General features: G+C 39.4%; 1 protein-coding gene across 6 annotated transcripts in view; it reads left to right on the top strand.

Moving 5' to 3' along the window:
- Positions 1–15,290, top strand: part of CCDC171 (coiled-coil domain containing 171) — a 217,685-nt gene extending 202,395 nt beyond the window's left edge. For 5 of the 6 annotated variants that reach the window (XR_007373821.1, XR_007373820.1, XR_007373822.1 and 2 more), the window contains one exon: positions 1,993–15,290. The gene's annotated coding sequence lies outside the window, so the exon portion shown is untranslated. The remainder of the gene's footprint in view (positions 1–1,992) is intronic. The other variant, XR_007373819.1, reaches the window with a different exon arrangement.
- Positions 15,291–18,189: the final 2,899 nt, after the last annotated feature.

An 18,189-nucleotide genomic window follows, 5' to 3' on the forward strand; every position in this document is an offset into this window, starting at 1 on the left:
CTTTATGAGTTGCAATAAAACTAAGTGCAAGATGTTGCACTTGAGTTGGGGCAATCCCAAAAATATGTACAAAATAGGAGAAGAGTTCCTTGAGAGCAGCCCTGTGGAGAAGGACTTAGGGGTCCTGGCAGATGAAAAACTTAACAGTATCCTGGGCTCCAGCAAAAGAGAGGTGGCCAGAAGGGTGAGGAAGGTGCTAGTCTCCCTCTACTCTGCCCTCATCAGGACCCATCTGGAGTACTGCATTCAGGTCTGGGCGTCCAACCCAGGAAAGATGTGGAGTTTATGAAGCAGGTTCAGGGGAGGGCTACAAGGATAGTCAGAGGGCTGGAGTACCTCTCCTATGAGGAAAGGCTGAGAGAACTAGGCTCATTCAACCTAGAAAAGAGATGATTGTGGAGAGACCTCACTGCAGTCCTCCAATATTTATAAGCAGACTGTAAACAAGAGAGAAATCAACTTTTTATAATGGGTAGATAGAGATAAGACAAGGTGGAATGGTTTTAAACTAAAGGAGGAGATATTTAGATTTGATGTCAGAGGAAATTTTTCAGTGAGAGAGTAGTGAGGTGCTGGAACTTGTTGCCCAGAGATGTGGATGCCTCGTGTCTGGAGGTGTTCAAAGCCAGGTTGGATGGGGCCCTGAACAACCTGATATAGTACTTGATGTAGTGGATGGCAACCCTGCTTATGGCAGGGGGTGGAATCTGATGATGCTTGAGGTCCCTTCCAACCCAATCCACTCTATGATTCTATAAAAGAAAAAGAAATAAAAAGAGAGAAAAAGAGAAAAGAAGGAAGATAGAAAGAAAGAGAAGTAGGAAATGGCCTCTGACTTTGGCAGAGGCTGAAGTAGGTGTTTGGGAGCTTAGCTACTGTGGTAGTGCTGCTCAGCATAAGTACCTATACATTGAGGATGAACAGTTTGATAACAAGGAGCATCTCCAGTAACCTAGCACTCAATGGTAAATTTGTTGCACTCCACACTGCATTTGGGAGTCTTGCCCTCACTACCAGCATGACTTGCTGTCTGTTGCTGGTGGGCGAAAACCTTGATCCTGTGTCCCACAGAAGTCAATAGGAGCACTGCCTTTGACATCAATGAGTGCTGGATCAAATCCCAGGTGAAAAACAATAGCTCTGCTTCTACTCAGGCCAAATTGATGAATAAATTAGTGCATGGAGTCAGGACATGTATGGGGTGAGTGTCTCTTGCAGAGGAATTTTACAGTCCAAGTATGTGTGACCAAGGCAATTTGATTAATTATTGGATAAAGCTTGAGGCGAGCACACAGTTACAGATACCAGCCAGAGAACTGTGTTACAGAGGAATTTAAGATACCTTTGACTATAAGCCTCTTGATCTTCAGGGTATTCAAGGAAGACAAGGCAATTCTTTCTGTGTATTTTCAACAGAAGAGAAAAAGGAGGCAGCAAATACTTATAGCTTTTTCTTTCTCTGACACTCATTTTTATGCTCTAAAATTGTACTCCCAATTATCTTTGAAGAAGCTTATAACTTTTCAGAAAAAGACCTAAATACATTCCATGTTCTCACAGAATCACAGAATCACAGAATTATAGGGGTTGGAAGGGACCTCTCCCCACCAAATCTTGAAGTTTGAACTGCAGTGATCTGTGAGGAGTTTGAAAACTGCCTTGCTGCTCCTAAACAAGGGAGAAGCTGCAAAATGTAAGATCACCATAGGATCTGGATGTCTGTAGCTGGTGTTTCTGTGTCTCCATGCACCACTGAGGTCACCAGCAAGAACTGTACCACAAAACTCTGGAAATTCTGGATTACTGAGAAAAATGCTTGCTATTTTGTCCTTCTTTGGGTCTGTTTTGTCCCTCTGAGCTACCTAGTCTCTTTTGTTTTTCTTCTAAATTCTGCTAAGTGCCTCATCATATATTTTTGAGAATACTATCCCATACAGATTTCTATTCAAATAACTGGGATTTTTTAAAAATTATTCTTTTTTTTTTTTTCAGTAAAGCAGAGATGGACTGCGCTGTTAAGAATTTCAGAAAAGAAGGGCTCACCAAGACATCCTAGGAGCTCCTGCCAGCTGTGTCTCTTTAAACTCCAGGGAGCTGAAGTGGTGAGAAAGAGTTATGAAAGAGTTACCAGGACTGGGTAAGGTGTTACAGCACAATGGGGCCAGCTGGTGCAGCAGGTAACCCTTTGAGATGCAAAGGTCAATCCCACCACAGCATCTGCAGAATTTGCACTATAAGCGAGGCCCCTTCCAGTGGATTGAATACTGTGGAAGAGTTGCTCTCCTGCTCTCACACAATTTTTGGGACTTGGAAGGGAACAGCTTTTGAAATACTTGCAATACTCCATTTTTTTTCTTTTTTTTCTTTTTTTTTCTTTTTTTTTTTTCTTTAAGGAGCTGAGGGGTGAAGGTTATTTGCAGTGAGTTTTGGGAGAGGAGTCCTGCTGACAGGATTTGTGCTACCCTTCACACAACAGAAGGGGAAGAGTATGTGAGAGATGGGAGTAAATGTCTCTGCGTATGGTGCTTTGAGAGAGAGAACTCCAGCTCAGCCAGGGAAATAGTCTTTGGCTTACTAATCCACTGAGAAATGGAAATACTCTTCTCTCTCCTTTCCTTTTCATTAGTTTATGTACATCAGCTCTCATCATGTTTACCTGCGAAGTGGTTTCAGTATGACTGCTATCTTTGTAGCTTTTTCTATAAACGCTTCAAGCCTTGCTGTATAGCTCAGATGGAAGCTAAATAAGCATTCAAATGAAACAAAACTCCTCAGGAGATCTTGCTGCCAGGACATAAGTTGTGCAGTCAGGAAAAAATAGCCAAAGTATGAAGCTACGGGCCATGCCTTCTGCTAACAGAGACACTGGTGTTTCCCTTGACTGTTTTGAAATGAGGCCTGAGCCAAGCATTCTCCACATGGCTTCAAGTGGGAATGCATCTTATTGCTCAAGATGCAAAAAAAAAATTGAGTGATTTACTCACTTCTAAACTTACACTGCACATCTACCATTAATCATACACAATCCACAACAGTGTCACTCTCTTTGTTCACTGCAGTGAAAGTACCAATGTATCATATATTCAAATTACATTGTGTGCTTGAGGGAGCTCACAATCCCCTGCAAACTTCTGTGGTAGCCTGGTTTGCAAGCTCCACATGCTACCTGTGAACTATTTATTGTGTGTGTGACTGCAAGCCTAAATCCCTGCCTGGGATTATCTGAAAACTCTGGAACTTGCCAGCAAGAAAATTTACAGCTGAACAATTATATTGTTGAAACTCTGACAAATCCACCCCAGTTTATGACTTTGAAAATAGGACTAGGTGTGAGCAACTGAATAGATTATATACTGTAGCACGGCCTCCTGGGTGTTGCAATATAGAATCTGTTTACTTTGACTGACAATTTTCATTTTCTTTTCTTCCAGACATTATTGCTGCAAATGATCTCTCTGCTCAATACGGACTTGTTCCTCAAAAAATGGTTTAGGTATTTGGATAAACATCTTCTGAACAAGTTTTTTCTTATTATGATTTTTGGGAAGTAATCCAGCAATAATAAAGTTGACAGGCAACATGATGAGTAAAAGCAAGTAGCCGTGCATTATATTAGTACATCAGACTACATCGACTTCCAGAACTTCTTTTCAATATAAAAAAACTAAAGGTTTAAAAACTCGGAGTCTGAGCACAAAGGAGAGCCTTTTCCCCTCTCACTATGCTGTAAGCAGAAGTTTAAACCTCTCCAAATAAACAAGTGACTTCTAGCCAAGAGTGAAATAAATCTCACTCAAGCACAGAACGATGTTCTTTCTACTTAGAGCACTTATGAAGTACAAGATTTGTTGTTAAAACCAACAGTAATACGTACAGACAGAACAAGCGCAAGGATACAGACTGATCAAATCATTTTCCTTATATATTGGTACCAGAAACTGGAAATTCATTATGGTTTTCTACTTCCTTCAGAAATACCAGTTGTCGAATGCAAGAACAGGTGGAAATGACTGTTGGTTATCATGTGGTAAACTGATATGTTAGCCTAAAGAGTCATATTTTTTGTAGTTACAGAGGAGAAAAAGTAGAAACGTGAAGTTCCTTTCCAGAGCATTCTCTGAATGACAAATAAAACATTCTTTTTCACACTCAGGCAAAAACAAGTAGCATGTTGTATATAAAGAAGACTGAGAGTTGGGAGTTTTATTATGTGTGCTTGAGTTGTGAAATGCAGAAATATGCAACTGTTACCTTTAATTTTGTGAACATGAGGAGGCAGATACAAGTTTTATGTATCTTAGTTCTGCCATTTGTATTTCTGAATACTGGAAATAGGTGGTCTCTCTGTTTTTCTGTAGTTTCTTTTAGCTACTGCTAATATTTATTCCTGAAAGTTGCTTACATTTTTGATATACCTATTTTGTACTTTCCTGTGCTTGCCCTGCTCTTGGAGTGGGCACTGTACTTTCTGAGAATATTAAGATGAAAACTCCACCTTGTTTAAGCTGAGGAGGGATAATTTCTCTGCAGTACTACTGAAGCGACTTCAAAGCTTATATTCAGAGGGCCAATGAAGTCTCATAATAAACTGCAGATTCTCTAGTGCCTTTGTGTCTACCAGTAGTGCACTTCACTGTGCAGCAGAAGGAGTGACAGGAGTCCTCAGTGCGGGGATGGGTACTCTCTGAACACTGCAAAACCTGCTGAGATTGTTTCTGAGGAAACTTAGAAAACAACCCAGAGAAGGCTAAGGTTCACATCCTTGCTGTGCTTTTGCTCTGATAAAAAAAAAATATGGGGGCAACGAAGACTCATTTACTCTTCACTCCTTGTCTTCCCACTGTTGTTGCCCATGTGCAGGCTCTCTCCTGCTAAGTGTCAGCTGTGTGCTCTGGTCTAAGAGGATGTAGCCACTAGGCTGAAGGAAACACTCTGTGCCAGTACCTCCTACTCTATTGCTGGTTTTCACCTCCAGGGAGGTTTCCATTCCTGTTACATTATGGCTCTGTGATCTCCCATTAGAAAGAAATCCCCAGAAATTAAATTAAGACAGAACTGGTACAATTACAGCACTTGCAAAAGCTCACATTTCTTTATCTCCCTGGATTGATGTTTATTTATGTTTCATGATGTAAATGGGACTAGAGATTTAGGCAATAGTTTACATCTTGTAAATAAAAATGTATAGGCATGTGACGTTCACATCATATTTTCACCTTTGTTAGAGACCATAAAACACTGGAAGAAGAGAAGAAGGGATAGGTCACTCAATGATCTTTTCAGGCACTGTCTTCAACAACTCACTGCCATGTGACAATTTTCAAGGCTGGTCATGCTTTTATAGTTGTCCCTGCTGGTGAACATTTTGTGCTAAATCTGGCAGACACTTTGCTGAGAACTGGACAGAAAAAGGCATAAGCAGATCAGAGGTAGCTTCTTATTTTCAGCTTAAAGCTTGAGTAAACTGAAAAAAGTTTCCCCAGTAAGAATCTGTTTCATCTGAAATTATTCTATTGTCTCAACAAGTACTCTGCATTTCAAGCAACTCTGCAGGAACCACAAATGATTTACTTCATAATGGAAAGAAAGAAAACGTTAGTGGGGAATTAAGTGAACTTGTCTCCACAAGAGAATTATCTTGTCCTTGACAGCCATTTTCTTTGCATCTTCCCTGAAAATTTCTGGATGGAACAAAGAGAGGGTGCTCAGGCAAAAACAGAGACTTGCGCACTCAGTTTTTCCTGACTTTTGTTCTCCCTAGATGCCTTACCATTCTTTCTTTTCCCAACTTCAAGCGGTATTAGGAAGGAAGATATAATTAGAGACTGTATGTTTTATCCTGCTTGTATCTCCCACAAGTTGCAAAAGTTCAGGCTTCATGAGTGAGCAGAGTCAGAGAGAGCGAGTCATCACAGTCCAGTGGTTTTGAATTTGGTGTATGTAATTTATGGCAACAGCTAGCAACAGATGTAGTGTAGTGATCTGCTGAGAGGCTTTATGAATAGTGTCTTGTTCTGGAGCAAGAGGTTCTGGAGAATCTACCTAAGAGCTAGACAGTATTTAAATCTTGCCATTCACATCTGAAAGTCCGTCCTCTCTTTGACATCCCATGTCAGCTCCTTAAATCAAAACTCATACACTCAGGAATGAAGTAAATAAATTATAAGCTTTATTGATTGTGTCTGCTGCGTGAATGTTCTTTAGAATTGACTAAGCCGTCCAAAGCATTGTCCCAACATGGATCAGGCTCTTCATAAATCCCGACATGGCTGCTCAGAGGGAACAGAAATGTTTTCTTTGGTGGATCCAAGGTTCTGTCAGGGAAGGTTTTGATCTCCACAGCTTTACAACATCCATATGGTGAGGAATAAATTAGCTGGCTCCTTCAGTGGGATATGGGATCAGTTTTTTAGATTGGACAGAAGCCCACTATGATATAGTTTTTTTCTTCTTTCTAATGAATATCAGTGAATTCCACATGATGTTTGGAACCAGAAACCCCGTTTGTCTCTCGCTTAGTCTGTTCTCTCATCCATATGACTTTGTTGACTTCAGCTAAATTACTGGTATAGAAGTGTCTCAGACTTCTCTGCCAGCTAATGGAAGTAGTGATGGTGGTCACTGATTTGAGGTTATTTTGCTGGGGGAGGGACTGTTCTTTGCTTTTGCTTTAGAGCAAGGAGCTGTGGTAAATCATAGGCATGTTTCTTGGGATGGAGATAATAAATCACTCTTCCCAGGTGAAATCTTTTATTTATGCATTGGGATTCCATTTCATCGAAGAAAGGTATGTTCTTTTGGCTTCAGCTAGGCTGCACTTAAGCAAGTGATTCAAATCAAGCTGACACTTACTAGTGAGCATGTTGAACACTTTGCTCTCAGACGGTTCACTGTGCTGCCATGCCACCATCCTCTCTTCTTCACAGATGTTTGTTCTCCTCTAGTTTCATCTGGAAGAAAAATCACTTCCTCCTCCCCATGTCAGTGGGAATTCAACTGCAAAGGATAGCTTGATTTTAGGGACATTGGGTCACTCTGACCTGCAAAAAATTGAAGGAGAGATGAAAATATCTTTTATTTATAAGTTGATGCCTATTTGCAAAAAATAACCTCAAGTCTAGAACAACAACAACAAAATATAGGAAACTCTTTACACATAGAAAGTTCTGAATGCTGTTCCTATCTCTAGGAGTACTCTAAGTCAATCCCTAAGTCAATACCAATCCTTTGCACTGCATGTCACCTGGCTAGATTGATGTACCCATATACTGCACTGAGAAAACATGGTTCAGAAACATGAACCTGCAAATAAGGAAGTTTTGCTGCCAGAAAAGAAGAAAGCAGTTTTAGAATTTCACATGGCTTCCTGGTTAAATTGTATTTATTTACATCTAGAATGAGGTGCACCATCTCAATTTACCAGATAAGTAAGTGGAGTGTTATATGACATGCCAGAGTAGAAAAAAAAGAGGCTGCAGACATGAGGAGTCATAGGAACTGGTAATCTTCAGAAGATACCTCGAGCCTCTGTTCAAACTGAGTGTTCCAGTGGTACAAAGCATCTCAGCATGCAGGCTACATGTCACAGTGGAAGGCTGATCGCTCCTAGGCATATCAACCTGCATGTCTCTAGATGACCCATAAGACACCAGGGATCTTTGGATGAATGCAGTATTGTGCAGTCATTCACACTTCTGTGGCAGAGACCCATTGCACTGGCCACTTCTTACTCCTGACAACACAGCTTTCAGCTTGCTTTCTAGCTTAGAACAGTAGAAAACGGAAGCCACTGATTACAAAGCTCTGATTATTTTCTTAATTCAGCTTACTTTTTGCCTTCACGGGGTGTTTCCTATACTAAGTAGAGGATGAAGCTTGCTGTTTCTAAAATGTAAACTTGGGCATCACAGTCAAAAATAGAATGCCTGCAGAAAGGAAACAAACACTATTTGTAGCATGAATTAGGATGTGCTGGAGTTTGAAGGCTGAAGTAATATTTATATGCATAGAGGGACTATGTGAATTCCTGACCTGGAAAGGTGATCCTGCCATTTAAGCATTTATGCATTGCTAATAAACAGTGGAAGAAAAAACTTAAACTAACAAAAATATAATCCAGTTTCTTTTCATTAAACATTATATGAGGCTCTCTCTGAAAGTAATGCCTCCTATTCATTTCCAAGGAAACTACAACGACTACAAAAGGCACAATAACATTATTTGGTAGAACAAATTCTCAGCTACAAAACACTGTTTTTCAACATACTCACCACCATTAGCTGATTCATGCAGATGAGCTGATAGAGACACCTTTTATTTTGTGTTACAACACTTGTGTGTGGCAGTCTGGGACGTGTCTTGTCTTTCATGTTGCCGTTTCTATTGCAGAAACACACCACCCAGACCTTGCTGTGCTCAATTCCACTGTTGGGTCTCCATTCTCTTTCAGCAAGCGCTGATAAATGTCGGCGCAATTCTTTCTGCATGGAGAAATTCAGTACCACACCATTGCTTCATATATACTTCCATGTCAGACTCCATTTTGACAGACTGCCCCTCTGCTGCCACCTGTCACAAGGCAACAACATGGAATGGAATAATGTTGGGAAAGTCCAACCTTTACTGCCAACATCTGTTTCTGATGTTGTGGGCCAACATGATGGAATAGAAGGCATTACTATTGGAATGACCCTCAAAATAATCATAAAAAGAAAACAAAGGCAAGGATAATGTTTCTTCCTTTCCTTTCACTTTTTACTGTGCTGTAATATATCCAGTGTTTGCCAAATATGCCAAATATTTTAAGACATTAATACATCTACAAAATATGTATAAAAAAGTAACTACCAAACCTTTCCAAACAAGCAGTCCCTTATCCTCTACTGTGGAAGACAGCGAGGCTTTGTTGAAAGAGAGACAGAACAAGTTTCCCAGTCCATAGTTCACGGGAGAAGGTGTCTGGCCACAAACACTTTACCCAGGAAAGTCACAGGTAAACTAGTCGACTGTGCTCACAGTGATGTGAAACAGGGGCTTCAATGTGGGAATCTTATTAAGCAAGAGGAAGCTGGGCAGTGTGGATTACACAATCAGCTCCAAATTGATCTGAAGACCTGCTAGAAATAGAGGAAAATCATTTCTCATGGACTTCGGTAATCTAGTTCTGTATCTAGTTTTAGGGAAAATGGGGCATGGAAATAACTTTAGGAAAGGCTGACAATGATCAATTCCATGGGCTAATATGAGCCAGAATATCCTCTCAAATGCTAAAACAGTCTGCGTCAAAAAAAATGAAAGGATCTTGGGGCTGCTTCAGTCTTGGTAAGAAACTGTATTTCTACATAATAGAGGATGTTTCTATATCATTTACCACCACTTCCCAAATTCTCTAACAACACATAAGCTGATTCACCAGTGGCTCTTTGTTCTTATCATCCTTGTCATTTTCAGACAGACAACATTCAGCTGAAATCAGTGGAGACAGGGCAATGGACTGGGTTGTTCCCAAAGCAGTAGAAAGTATTGCAAATAGGAGCACATCAGCTAGAATACAAAACGTGTGTTGTGTTATGGTTACACTACTGAGGCTAATTCCTCTAAATCACTACATTTGTGGTTTTGTTCATGCTTTGCTATTAATAGCAATGTCTGCCTATATAATTGTATTGATAGCAGCATTATTTGAGAAGGAATTTTTTACTACCAAATATAAATATAGCAGGTGTTCATTTTTTAATTACATATAGCATTCAGAAAAGTGACACATTATTAAGAAAGGTCATTGATCACTCCCAGGATATGGCAGTAAAATATATAGTATGGACTAAAATTAAAATTTGTTTTAGAGCAGTGCAATGTGAAGTAGTGCAAAACAAAACCAAATCAAAAATAACAATGGTGCCTTAATTAACAAAATAGATGAATAGATAAAGGATGAAAATTATAATCTTATATCTGATGATGGTGTGACTAGATTCAGAAACAGAGTTGCAAACAGTCCTTATTCTTTGTAAGATTGGAACATGATTGGTAGACCAGTAGACATTTATAAGGTTTTCATGACTTGATGAAAAAAGGTATCGCCGAGGTTATGGGTCAACAAAATGTTGTAGATGCCAGCTCCAATAAAAAAATTTTTGGACTTAAGTTGATTTTGTTGTTTTGGCAACACTCGATTAACTCTGAGATTGTGCCAAAGAAGTTAAAATTGATTCCCCCCAGCTTGCTGTTTTACTCATTCAGATCAGTAACATACGTCTGCTTTGAGGTCCTGATTCTGCACCCTCTGTTTCAAAAGGAGGTTTTGTCCTATTAGCAGCATGTGTGACCACTACCAAGAATTTGATGAGCTGAAGAAACTTTTCTGGTGAGATCACAGTCAGGCATACATGATCTCAAAATGTTTCATGTCTTCCTAAATAGATATGCTGGTTCTGAATTACTTTTAACATTCCAAATATCTTCACAGCATATAAAGGTGGGAAAAACTTAAAAAGCCATTTGCAAACTAACAAACATTAAATGAAAACAGAAAAGCATTCCCTTGAATTTCCTTCTCTACTTTCACTTTTATTGTATTCAGTACTTCCAATGATTTTTTTTTTTTAATATATTGTATACTACAGTTTAAATAGTGTGTTTACTTTCCATTCTCGATCTGCAGCAGCTCCTTGCAGCAGCTACAGCCATTTTTTTACGTGGGCAATGAGTATTCAGAAGTGTACCTTTTCTTGTTTAACACAACCATGCAGCTGGAAGCAAGGAATTAAAACAGTTCTGTGTGATCAGCATGTTGTCTGCAAAATGTGTGGATAACACCTGCCAGCTTGCATAAAAATATCTGCTTTTTGAAGAGCAGCAGAAGGCCAAGGCAGGGTCTTAAAGTAGTCTACAGTGCAAGAACAAAAGTAAAATCTTAAAATTAGGAGTGGGGAAGGAAAATTGTTAGCTTCTTCTTCTAAAGAAAAGGGATATTTCAGAGCAGCTGTGAAGCAAGACAGCTTAGAAAGAAAATATCTTTTTACTTGTTGGAAGTTTATTAGTGCTATATTGACAGCCTTCTGTTTAACAATTGCTGTTATTTGTTCAGGTTGGTTTTCTTTCCTCTTCCTGGGTAGGAATTTTGAAAAGATTCTCCTCGTCCCCCCAGATCATGCTGGGTATTTGGGCATCACAGAGAGACCTTCTGGCTGGGGAGCCAGCCACGGCCCTCGGACCAAGAAAGCACACAGGCTGATTGGGGTGCCAGGGTCTGACACAGATTGACTCCATGACTCCGTGACACAGATTGATGCATGACTCCATGTCCACATGGAAGATGGGGGAGCCCGTGGGGCCTGGCAAGCAGCAGCACTGAGGGATGTATTCAAGACCTGCTGGAAAAAAAACGGCAGTTTGTATTGTTAGTATAACCTTTAGAGGGGTTGTGTGGGGTGGCAGAATTCTTATTTCCACTCTGTAAAACACAAGATTAAGAGCATAATGAGCTCTATTAAAGCATCAGACAGCACATGGATAATTAGAAGATCCATCTTTATTAGGCAAGCAAAAACAAATGCATGTTATAAACCCTAATGCTCTAGAGCAAAAAATCACTTGCTAATTAAGGAGGTGGGATGGAGGGCAGGAGCAAGCATCACTGGAGGTCAGGTTACCCTGGGTTAGCCTGCTAAACGGCTGTTGCACCTTCCTCTTAAGCAGAAGCACTCCATGAGGTTTGTATAGGACAGCGGATTTTTCACCACTGTGATCAACATTTACACCTTAAGTACCGGCACTGAAACAATCTAAGGGCTACTGCAGTTGATTTACTGAATCCTGGTCTTACATGTCAAGAAAACCCTCTCCTCTCTTTAACGTGGGTTCTTTCACCGTTCCCTCCTCTCTCACATTCTTCATCAGAGATGACTTATTCCTGGAAATCACTGAAGTATTCCTGTGAAGAATCGTTGATTAGGTGAAGTAATCATTGTTTTTTGACGCATTCATGGAAGGACAGTATTTCTGCATTTTCCTCAAAGCCTACTGTGCTGTGCACTCATAAAAGTGTTTCTTTGAGAATGTTTACATGAAAATCTATTTCCATATATGAAAAAAAACGAACAGTAAATAGAGTCTGTGGATTTATCAGCTGTTCTAATTTTCCTCACACTTGACTTGAAGGTGTTTGTTATAATTTAGAATTGAACACAAGAAGAAGTCAATGAATATTCAGGTGTGATGGAGGAATTTCTTAAAAAATACCAGCACACACCTGACTTGGTCTTGCAGTTCAGCCTTCCTGACATCTTAGGAAAGCTAGCAGAGGAGGTCAATAGCTGTACATTGGCTTTGAAGAATTTCCTGCTAGTTTTAGATCAGTAATTTATAGAAGAGTACAAGAGGCTGCAGGAGCTGGATGTCTGACTTTTCTTTCATATGAGCTTTTGCTGTATCAGCTCATCCAAAAAAACAAAGATTAGTGAGTTGAGGAAGAAGTGATAGAAGAAGAGATCCCATACAAGGAGGGAGGTGAACTTTGCCCAAGGTGAAGTGTTGCATCCTGTTGGTCTTGGACCCAGAAATGGAGACCCTCAAGTGTGGCGGGCCTACTTGGGGTGCTATCATGACATGCTGGTAAGCAATCAGCATAGTCATTTTGTTCCAGATGTCCAGATGTCTTCACTGCTGACTTTCCTGTCCCTCTCCACCTTGATGGCACCATTCACAGAGCCTTTGTTTCATCAGTAGAGAGGGGATTAGTAGCCTGCAGAACTGACTGCTATCTTCTCATCTTTTTGTCAGCAGCTGACGTCAGACTTAGAAAAGATCTTCTGTCCAGTTTTGAAGAGGTCATCCTCTCCTTTCAGAAGGTCTTGACAAGCAGAAGTGTTCATTGCCTTTCTTAAGTCAAGGCTACACCTGTCTTCCACAGATGAAAATCCTTCCTAGGGCCATTTTGAAAGCTGCAACCCATTCATTTCATAAACGCACACCTTATTCTGACCCAATAAAACATCACATCATTTCTATCCCCCTGGAAGAGTCTTTAGAAAATAAAGTAACAGCAATCCAAGGCAAGAGAGAACTTGTACCTACATGCTAGCTCTCTTTAATGGGATCAGATATAATTAGGTGCAATTTTTTCAAAAGTTACAAAGGGATTTCTCATATTTGAAGGATCCCACTGGGATGCCTCAGAGGCCATTCACATTGTCAGTTAGCTGCAACTTGGAGCAGGCTACTCACTGAGATATAGGAACTACATAGTTATATGTAGTTATAGCGTATGTTCCTATATAGGAACTATAAAGTTATGCAAAGACTTAAACCTTAATGGCATCTGAGAAATCAACTATAATCTTTTTGTACCAAACTGTGTTGCAGAAACAAGTAAACAAAGAGAAGGGGCAATTTCAGGCGACAAATCTGGGCTCTGGTCTGTCCTTTCATAATTTTAAAAATACATATATTTTTAAAGAAAGCCTGTTGTGTCCACCTCTGTGTTCCTCTTGTAGTAGGGAAAATAACTTTTTACACAGGTAGGTAGTGATGGGACAAAGGGGAATGTTTTCAAACTAAAGGAGGGGAGATTTAGATGAGATATCAGGAGAAAATTTTTCACTTAGAGTGTGGTTAGGCACTAATGTTGCCCAGAGAATCTGTGGATGCCCCATCCCTGGAGGTGCTCAAGTCCAGATTGGATGGGGCCCTGGGCACCCTAATCTAGTGCCTGATTTAGTGGCTGGCAACCCTGCCTGCATCAGTCTGATTGGAATTAGATGATCTTTGAGGTCCCTTTCAACCCAAGCCATTCTATGATTCTATGACATGAACCAAGCACTTACCGTGCAAGTGGCAAGGTAATTTTTTTTTTTATTATTATTTGCAAACTTTTTGCCACTTTCTACATGGAAAAGAGTGTCCAGAAATTTTCCTTGACCTTGTTGTACCACAGCCCACTAATATCCTTCAGACAATAGCTGATCTGAGTACATCATGGAGATAACATGGTTCCAGCCAAAGAGTTGCTTCCAAAGTTAGATGCTATGGGTATTAAGGAAATTTATTTCTATTTGTTTCTATAGCCAGTTTTACATGCAAAAAAAAAGATATGCTGTGAAATTAAAGTTGAGGGAGAATGAAAATTCACAAACTATTCCCTTGCAGGAATTGTAAACTCTACAGAAAGCTAGATAAAAGGAAGCAAGACTGATGCTTAACTCATGACGGACAGAAGACTTGGCTTTCATCAGCAGCTTTGACTTGCAGCCATCACAGACATTTCTGAAGAGATCATGTCGTGGTGTTGGAACGGGCAAGGCACACTGCAAATCTGTAGGGTTAGATACTAGCCCAGTATTTCTATTCAGCAAGATAATGGAGATAACAGAATTTTAAGTAAAGCTCTTTCCTCATAATTTATGTGGTTTTGTAGGAAAAAAGCCCTATCCTCCTCAATTTTTGCAGGCAGGACCATAGGATATTGCAACGCTACATATATTTCTAATGTTTACATATAATGTGAGCTGAGAACAGGCTCCAGTTCTCCAGAGGATTTTACAGCTTGATGACATCTTCATTGTTGTTATTACTCATTACAAACAGATTTCTGGGAGTGAGGTCACTCAATGGCAAACCCATGACAAATGCTTCCCAAAACGCATGTCTGGAGAAACCCCATGGATGCAACAAGTTTCTGTAAACAAGAAAGAAACAGAAGAAACTGGCGTCGTTGGGGATTGCAAAACCTGGAACTTTTTCCTTCCCCTGTTTTCTGCTGCATGTCTCACATCTAAAATTATCAAACATCTTTTAAAAACAGCAAATTATTTATCCAGAATTTGACCTCATGTTAAAAACAATCAAACAAACAAAAGAAAACATGATCACATGCAATTATTCCAGTTTTTCCTTTCTTTAGAACTTGAAAAAGAAAATAAAAATTAATGGGTGCACCAACCTGAAAAGAACCCATGAGTACTGACTGTGGACAGCAGCACTTGTACCTCTGTTCTGTATTTAGAAGCAGTGGTTTCCAGACAAGCCTTCAGCTCACACAGGTAAAGCACCTTGGTAGACACAGCTTTGTGCTGGTGTGCCCCCTATTGACATCAAGTTGTTTCCTCGAGTTATACTGCCTAAAGGTGTTTCCAATTGGAGTTTCCTTGTGGTATTTGCAGTCTATATTTCTAAAAGCTGAAAGGTCTGACCCAGACCTCCCCAGACATTAAGAATATTTAATTGTTCATTTCTGCTAATGAGGTGCAGAGTTGACATGGTTTTGAATTTTTGTTCTGTTTTCAGGAAAATCTGACAACCTCTTTTCTATTAATAGACACTTCAGATTCTTTTTTTCTAAATAATCTATAAAAGTGTAAATAAAGAAGGTTTTTGTGTCAAACTTTGCAATGCCTCTTTCAGCTTTTACTCCTGATATTGACTCCTGTCCAACAACAGCTATGTTACACAAAGCTCAGCTTTCTCGATTACAATAACAGTTTAATTTCACAAGTACATAGCTGTTTTTGATTACAACAAAATGCGGCATTTTCATCAGCTAAATTGTTATTTGAATGGGGGCAGATAGCCAAATTTGCTTTTCTCGTAAGGTTTTGAGTATTTTTTTTCCTTTCTTTATTTTGCTAGAGCCTCATATTTTCCTTGGTTTTGTTAAGATGTTTTTATTTTTTTCCCTTTCTCTCTCTCTCTTTCCCCTCCTTCCTTCCTCCCTTCCTTACTTTCTTCCATCTTCTTTCTCTCTCCTCTTTTTTATTCTTTCTTTTTTTTCTTTTTTGCTTTTCATTTCCAAGGGGTTGTGCCACTCAATCTGGAGAAGAGAAGGCTCCAGGGAGATTTTATGGTGGCCTTCCAGTTGAAAGAGGACCTACGAGAAAGCTGGAAATTGACACTTATATCAGGGAGGGTAGTAGTAGGACAAGGAATAATGACTGTAAACTAAGTCAGTCATGCTGAAAATAAGGCCTCCTATTCATTTCCATGGAAAATACAACAGCTGCAAAGAACGCAGTAACACTATTTGATAAATTCTCAGCTACAAAACATTATTTGTTAACATAGTCACCACAATTAGCTATACATTTTCACCAGTGAGGAATCTTGAGCTGCACTCACAAAAATCTGCACCAGCAGAGATTACCCACTGTTTCACTGATGCTAAGATGGTATAGTTGCTAGGAAATTGTTGCCCACACAGTCCATCTTTCATCATCCCAAATAGATGGAAGTCATAAGGCTACCAGTGGATGTGGTAGGACAGTCCAGCCAAGACTGGCAACATATTCTCATAATTTTTTTCACAGGCTGGTGAGGTACTGGAACAAGTTGCCCAGGGTAGCTCTATTATAATAGCATGCCCTATTTCCATAAGTGTTAGAAGCCAATCTGGATGGATCTTTGAGCAATCTGATCTAGGTGATGTTCCTGATCGTGGCAAGGGAGTTGGAACCAGATGATCTTTGAGGTCTCTTCCAACCCAAGTCATTTTGTGATTCCATGGCCTTATGATTCTTTGAACTTTTTCATTTTCCTTTGGATGTTGAGTAGGAAAACTCTTGAAAGAAATACCCCTTTTCCATGAACCAGAAAAAAATTAAATTAAGATATCAAAACAAAGTGTAATATGCAACAGACCATATTTATATTTTGTCCATTATACATTGATATTTGATACAGATTCTTTTTATTTTTTCTCACTTTGTTTATTGGTGAAATAGTTATAAATTAAGACTCACACAGAATCATCTGAAAACTTCAAGCTTAAATCTCTCATCTGAAACATCAGGTCTCCCTGGAGGTGTTGTTTGGGGCCCTTTGCTGGCTTGAGAAGAGAAAATTCATTGTTTTGCACTTGAATCACAAACTGAGAGTTAACTCTAAACTCCTAGGAACACAAGACCAGAGACAGGTTTTTCCAATATAAGTATTTAGCTCAATTTGTTTCTAACTCCATTTGTAGTTGCTTTACAGCAATTTCTCAGCAGCTACCTTTTATTTTCTTGATACATCTAGCAGCACAATCTCTTATTACCTTACACAGATATAATAGGAACTGTTTTGTGGTTTATAGGACACAGAATTTAGACCATATTTGAGAATGAGAGCATAAATCCTGCCCTCCACCATTCCACTCTCCCTTCACCCCACCAAAAAAAAAAAACAAAAAAACTCAACCACAACAAAAAAACAATCGACAAACGCAAACTCGAAACTCCAAACAAAAAAGCCAAGGCCAAACCAAAACAAGAGCAGCTTGGGGACACTGACCAAATACTACTGTACCTTCAGTGAGAGAATGCCTAGAGAGAACTTAATAGAAACACTTTCTAAAGGAAGAATCAGTTAAAATCTGGTAAAACAAAGAGAAAGAAAACAGCTTCAGAATACCTACAGTAGAGAGCTTTATGGGCTTGCTCTGTTTAGCTATGAACTATTTTGCTTCTTTTCACAGAGATGTTTTTTGGTCAGTGTCAGTTGTAACTTGCCTCTTTGCTCTCGTTTTCATGACCAGTAGGTTTCATTCACCATTTTTTCTTTCTTTTGCCTATTCAAATAACATTTCCCAATTTCCATTTCTTTCCCAATCAAATTTGAATCCCATACTTACAGAGATTCTATTGGCCATATTATGTTTTCTTCCAAACAACTGGTGGAACAGCATGCTGGGGATAATTGCTTTCCTTCTTCTGCATCTCTCTCAGTGCTCCCCCTATCATTGCAGAATGTTCTTCAGTCATTTATGTGCTAGAGATGAAACTAGATCCGAATATTTTTCCATGTCTGCTTTGACTTTTTTTTTAACACACAACATAATACAATAGCAATACTGTACCAAATATGTACTTTAATAAGCTTGTGACTGGAGTTTGTGTTGGAAAACTGCTTTACAGTGGTTGGTAATTTTTTTTTTTTCTCAGGTGTAAGCTAATTTCTTAGTGACTGGAAGTCAAACATATGTTCTACATCACGGGCCATGTTCACCCTACCCAGTTTCAGGCACTTGACTTGAAGTATCTAATTTAGAGGCTTCCTCACCACAGGAACATTATTGTAGAGATGGAAGATAGCTGGTCTCCTTTCAGATTTGAATTGTACTTGAATATGTCCAATTCATTTAATCAGTTATTATCATGTCTTTCTGAATTCTCTGACTTCCCTGAAAGTGAGATGGTTGATAACGGAATAGATCCC

The sequence above is a fragment of the Lagopus muta genome, chromosome Z (genome assembly GCF_023343835.1).
Source record: "Lagopus muta isolate bLagMut1 chromosome Z, bLagMut1 primary, whole genome shotgun sequence".
In the NCBI taxonomy this organism is placed as follows: Eukaryota; Metazoa; Chordata; class Aves; order Galliformes; family Phasianidae; genus Lagopus; species Lagopus muta.